The sequence below is a fragment of the Pseudophryne corroboree genome, chromosome 4 (assembly GCF_028390025.1).
Source record: "Pseudophryne corroboree isolate aPseCor3 chromosome 4, aPseCor3.hap2, whole genome shotgun sequence".
Lineage (NCBI taxonomy): Eukaryota > Metazoa > Chordata > Amphibia > Anura > Myobatrachidae > Pseudophryne > Pseudophryne corroboree.
In genome coordinates, this window is record NC_086447.1 from 152278145 (window position 1) to 152284144 (window position 6000).

Consider the following 6000-nt stretch of genomic DNA (forward strand, 5'->3'; position numbering starts at 1 on the left):
GCCCCACACTCCAGCTGCTTCGGCTCACGCCTGCCACGCCAACACAAGCCAGACCAAACCAAACCCACGGGCATGACAAGGCCACTCTGAAACTCACACTCTCTATCTCATATTATATTGCACACGGTACCTCTATAGTCTATATAACCAGAGGTGTATCTACCCATTGGCCAGGATGGCACTCGCCAGGGGCGCCAGCTGAGCAGGGGGCGCCACCTGACGGTGCCACCCTCGGCCAATGGGTGGAATCCCTTAAGCCGTAGTGTCTGGCAATACCTGCTGTGCCGAGCTGCCTGTGCCTGGGATGGAGGGTGGAGCATCGCTCAGCAGGCAGGAGCTGGTGATGGTGTCCGGCACCGCAATGCACTACAGGGAAGAAACTGAAAATAAACTACAACTCCAAGCAACCCTTGCTTTCGGGAGCTCCCGGCAGCAAGAGCTGCTGGGAGCTGTAGTTTTTCCCCCCAGTTTTTTCATGTAGTTTGGTGCGGTGCCCGACACCGGCGCCAGCTCCTGACTGTAGAACAATCCTCCGCCCTCCATCCCAGAGGTCGGCACAGCAGGTATTGCCAGACACTACGGCTATCTGCTGGGATGTTGTGCGGTGGGGACTATGGCTATGTGCTGTGTGGGGAGGTTATGTATGTGCTGGGAGTGGGAGAGACTACTGCTATGTGCTAAGGGCAGACTACAGCTATGTGCTGGGAGGCGGATGGGGACTAGGGCTATGTGTTGTGTGGGGAGGCTATGTATGTGCTGTGTGGGGAGGCTATGTATGTGCTGGGAGTGGGGGAGACTACTACTATGTGCTAAGGGTGGACTACAGCTATGTGCTGGAAGGGGGATGGGGACTATGGCTATGTGCTGTGTGGGGAGGTTATGTATGTGCTGGGAGTGGGGGAGACTACTACAATGTGCTAAGGGCGAACTACAGCTATGTGCTGGAAGGGGGATGGGGACTATGGCTATGTGCTTGGGGAAGTGAGGGGCTATGTGCAGGGAGGGTGGACTATGGCTATCTATGCTGGCAGGGAACTATTGTCATGTGACGGGAGGGGAGGTGGGGACTACTGTATGACTGTGTTGGGAGAGGTGGAGAGTATGGCTATGTGCTGGGGGACTACGGCTATTGCTTGGGGAGGTGGGGGTTATGTGCTGGGATGGGGACTATGACTATATGACTGTGGGGGCATACCTGGCACTGTGGGGGCATATGTAGCACTGTGGGGCACATCTGGCACCGTGGGGGCATATGCATATCTGACACTGTGAGGGCATATCTGGCAACGTGGGGGAATATGTGTATCTGGCACTGTGGGGGCATATCTAGCACTGTGAGGGCATATGTGTATCTGGCACTATTGGGGGCATATGTGTATCTGGCACTGCAGTATTGGGGTCATATGTGTATCATGCCCCTATTTTCATTGGCCACTCCCATTTTTTCTACTTGCACCACTGGATAGTGCGCTGCACTGCACTTCTTTCCACTACTATTTGATACTACCTGGCCTTGGGTGGCATTGCATCCTCAGCCAGGCCAGGCACTGCTGATATCTCCTCAGTGTTACAAGAATTACTGTGTGGGCATAATGTGTAAAGGGAACTGCTGTGTGGGCATGATGTGTATAAGGGTTACAACTGTGTGGCGTAATTTGTATTGGGGGAACTATTGTATGGTCATGCCCCTTTCCTCAAGATCATGTCCCTTTCTCTGACGTCCTAGTGGATGCTGGGTACTCCGTAAGGACCATGGGGAATAGACGGGCTCCGCAGGAGACTGGGCACTCTAAAAGAAAGATTAGGTACTATCTGGTGTGCACTGGCTCCTCCCTCTATGCCCCTCCTCCAGACCTCAGTTAGAATCTGTGCCCGGCTCGAGCTGGTTGCACACTAGGGGCTCTCCTGAGCTTCTAGTAAAGAAAGTATTTGTTAGGTTTTTTATTTTCAGTGAGATCTGCTGGCAACAGACTCACTGCTACGAGGGACTAAGGGGAGAGAAGCGAACCTACCTGCTTGCAGCTAGCTTGGGCTTCTTAGGCTACTGGACACCATTAGCTCCAGAGGGATCGAACACAGGCCCAGCCTCGGTCGTCTGGTCCCGGTGCCGCGCCGCCGTCCCCCTTGCAGAGCCAGAAGCAAGAAGAACATCCTGAAAATCGGCGGCTGAAGACTCCGGTCTTCATTAAGGTAGCGCACAGCACTGCAGCTGTGCGCCATTGCTCCCTATGCACACCACATACTTCGGTCACTGATGGGTGCAGGGCGCTGGGGGGGGGCGCCCTGGGCTGCAATTAGAGTACCTTACATTGGCAAACAGCACATAATATAGTCTAAAAAACTATATATGTGCAAAAATCCCCCACCATAATGTAAATATTAGAGCGGGAGAAGTCCGCCGAGAAAGGGGCGGGGCTATCTCCCTCAGCACACTGGCGCCATTTCCTCTTCACAGCTCCGCTGGAAGACAGCTCCCCAGGCTCTCCCCTGCAGTTTCCAGGCTCAAAGGGTAACAAAGAGAGGGGGGGCACTAAATTTAGGCGCAAAACTGTATATGTAAAGCAGCTATAGGGAAAAATCACTTTGTGTTAGTGAAAATCCCTGATTAAATAGCGCTGTGGTGTGTGCTGGCATACTCTCTCTCTGTCTCCTTAAAGGACTTTGTGGGGTCCTGTCCTCAGTCAGAGCATTCCCTGTGTGTGTGCGGTGTGTCGGTACGGCTGTGTCGACATGTTTGATGAGGAGGCTTATGTGGAGGCGGAGCAGGTGCCGATAAGTGTAATGTCACCCCCTGCGGGGCCGACACCAGAGTGGGTGGATATGTGGAAGGTATTAACCGACAGTATCAACTCCTTACATAAAAGGCTGGATGACGTAACAGCCGTGGGACAGCCGGCTTCTCAGCCCGTGCCTGCCCAGGCGTCTCAAAGACCATCAGGGGCTCAAAACGCCCGCTACCTCAGATGGCAGACACAGATGTCGACACGGAGTCTGACTCCAGTGTCGACGAGGATGAGACATATACACAATCCACAAGGGGCATCCGTTGCATGATTACGGCAATGAAAAATGTGTTACACATTTCTGACATTACCCCAAGTACCACTAAAAAGGGTATTATGTTTGGGGAGAAAAAGCAGCCAGTGTTTTTTCCCCCATCAGATGAGTTGAATGAAGTGTGTGAAGAAGCGTGGGGTTCCCCCGATAAGAAACTGGTAATTTCTAAAAAGTTACTGATGGCGTACCCTTTCCCGCCCGAGGATAGGTCACGTTAGGAGATATCTCCTAGGGTGGATAAGGCGCTCACACGCTTGTCAAAAAAGGTAGCACTGCCGTCTCAGGATACGGCCGCCTTGAAGGAGCCTGCTGATAGAAAGCAGGAGGCTATCCTGAAGTCTGTATATACACACTCAGATACTATACTGAGACCTGCAATTGCTTCAGCATGGATGTGTAGTGCTGCTGCAGCGTGGTCGGATACCCTGTCAGATAATATTGATACCCTCGACAGGGATACTATTTTGCTAACCATAGAGCATATTAAAGACGTCGTCTTATATATGAGGGATGCACAGAGGGATATTTGCCGGCTGGCATCTAGAATTAATGCAATGTCCATTTCTGCCAGGAGGGTATTATGGACCCGGCAGTGGACAGGTGATGCTGATTCTAAAAGGCACATGGAGGTTTTGCCTTATAAGGGTGAGGAATTGTTTGGGGATGGTCTCTCGGACCTCGTATCCACAGCAACAGCTGGGAAATCGACATTTTTACCTCAGGCTCCCTCACAACCTAAGAAAGCACCATACTATCAGGTACAGTCCTTTCGGCCTCAGAAAGGCAAGCGGATCAAAGGTGCTTCCTTTCTGCCCAGAGGCAGGGGGAGAGGGAAAAAGCTGCACCAGACAGCCAGTTCCCAGGAACAAAAATCCTCCCCTGCTTCTAGTAAGTCCACCGCATGACGCTGGGGCTCCACAGACGGAGCCAGGTGCGGTGGGGGCGCGTCTCCGGAACTTCAGCGACCAGTGGGTTCGCTCACAGGTGGATCTCTGGGTTCTACAAGTGGTATCTCAGGGATACAAGCTGGAATTCGAGGCGTCTCCCCCTCGCCGTTACCTCAAATCAGCCTTGCCAGCTACTCCCCAGGACAGGGAGGTAGTACTGGCGGCAATTCACAAGCTGTACCTCCAGCAGGTGATAATCAAAGTTCCCCTCCTTCAACAGGGACGGGGTTACTATTCCACAATGTTTGTGGTACCGAAACCAGACGGTTCGGTGAGACCCATTCTAAATTTGAAATCCTTGAACACTTATATAAGAAAGTTCAAGTTCAAAATGGAATCGCTCAGGGCGGTTATTGCAAGCCTGGAAGAGGGGGATTACATGGTATCACTGGACATCATGGATGCTTACCTACATGTCCCCATTTACCCACCTCACCAGGAGTACCTCAAGGTTGTGGTACAGAACTGCCATTACCAATTCCAGACGTTGCCGTTTGGTCTGTCCACGGCACCGAGGGTGTGTTCCAAGGTAATGGCCAAAATGATGATACTCCTTCGAAAGAAGGGAGTTATAATTATCCCGTACTTGGACGATCTCCTTATAAAGGCGAGGTCCAAGGAGCAGTCGTTGATCGGAGTAGCACTATCTCAGGAAGTGCTACAACAGCACGGCTGGATTCTGAATATCCCAAAGTCGCAGCTGGTTCCTACGACGCGTCTGCTGATATTGGGCATGTTTCTGGACACAGAACAGAAGAAGGTGTTTCTCCCGGAGGAGAAGGCCAAGGAGTTGTCATCTCTGGTCAGAGACCTCCTGAAACCAAAACAGGTGTCGGTGCATCATTGCACGCGAGTCCTGGAAAAGATGGTAGCTTCTTACGAAGCAATTCCCTTCGGCAGGTTCCATGCAAGGAACTTTCAGTGGTACCTGTTAGACAAGTGAGGATCGCATCTTCAGATGCATCGGCTGATCACCCTGTCCCCGAGGGCCAGGGTGTCTCTGCTGTGGTGGCTGCAGAGTGCTCATCTTCTCGAGGGCCGCAGATTCGGCATTCAGGACTGGGTCCTGGTGACCACGGATGCAAGCCTCCGAGGTTGGGGAGCAGTCACTCAGGGAAGAAATTTCCAAGGACAATAGTCGAGTCAGGAGACTTCCCTACACATAAATATTCTGGACCTAAGGGCCATTTACAATGCCCTAAGGCAAGCAGAACCCCTGCTTCAAAACCAGCCGGTGCTGATTCAGTCAGACAACATCACGGCTGTCGCCCATGTAAACCGACAAGGCGGCACAAGAAGCAGGATGGCGTTGGCAGAAGCCACAAGGATTCTCCGATGGGCGGAGTATCACGTGCTAACACTGTCAGCAGTGTTCATTCCGGGTGTGGAAAACTAGGAAGCAGACTTCCTCAGCAGGCACGACCTCCACCCGGGAGAGTGGGGACTTCATCCAGAAGTCTTCACGCAGATTGTGAACCGTTGGGAACGGCCACAGGTGGACATGATGGCGTCCCGCCTCAACAAAAAGCTAAAAAAGTATTGCGCCAGGTCAAGAGACCCTCAGGCGATAGCTGTGGACGCACTAGTGACACCGTGGGTGTACCAGTCGGTTTATGTGTTCCCTCCTCTTCCACTCATACCCAAGGTACTGAGGATAGTAAGTAAGAGAGGAGTAAGAACTATACTCGTAGTTCCGGATTGGCCAAGAAGAACTTGGTACCCAGAACTACAAGAAATGATCTCGGAGGACCCATGGCCTCTGTCTCCCAGACAGGACCTGTTACTGCAGGGGCCCTGTCTGTTCCAAGACTTACCGCGGCTGCGTTTGAAGGCTTGGCGGTTGAACGCCGGATCTTAACGGAAAAGGGCGTTCCAGATGAAGTGATTCCTATGCTGTTAAAGGCTAGGAAAGACGCTGCCTGAAGTTCAGACGTTGTTAAGGGAGTGCTGCATATTCAGCCCCCTTTTGTGCCTCCAGTGTCACCTTGGGATCTCA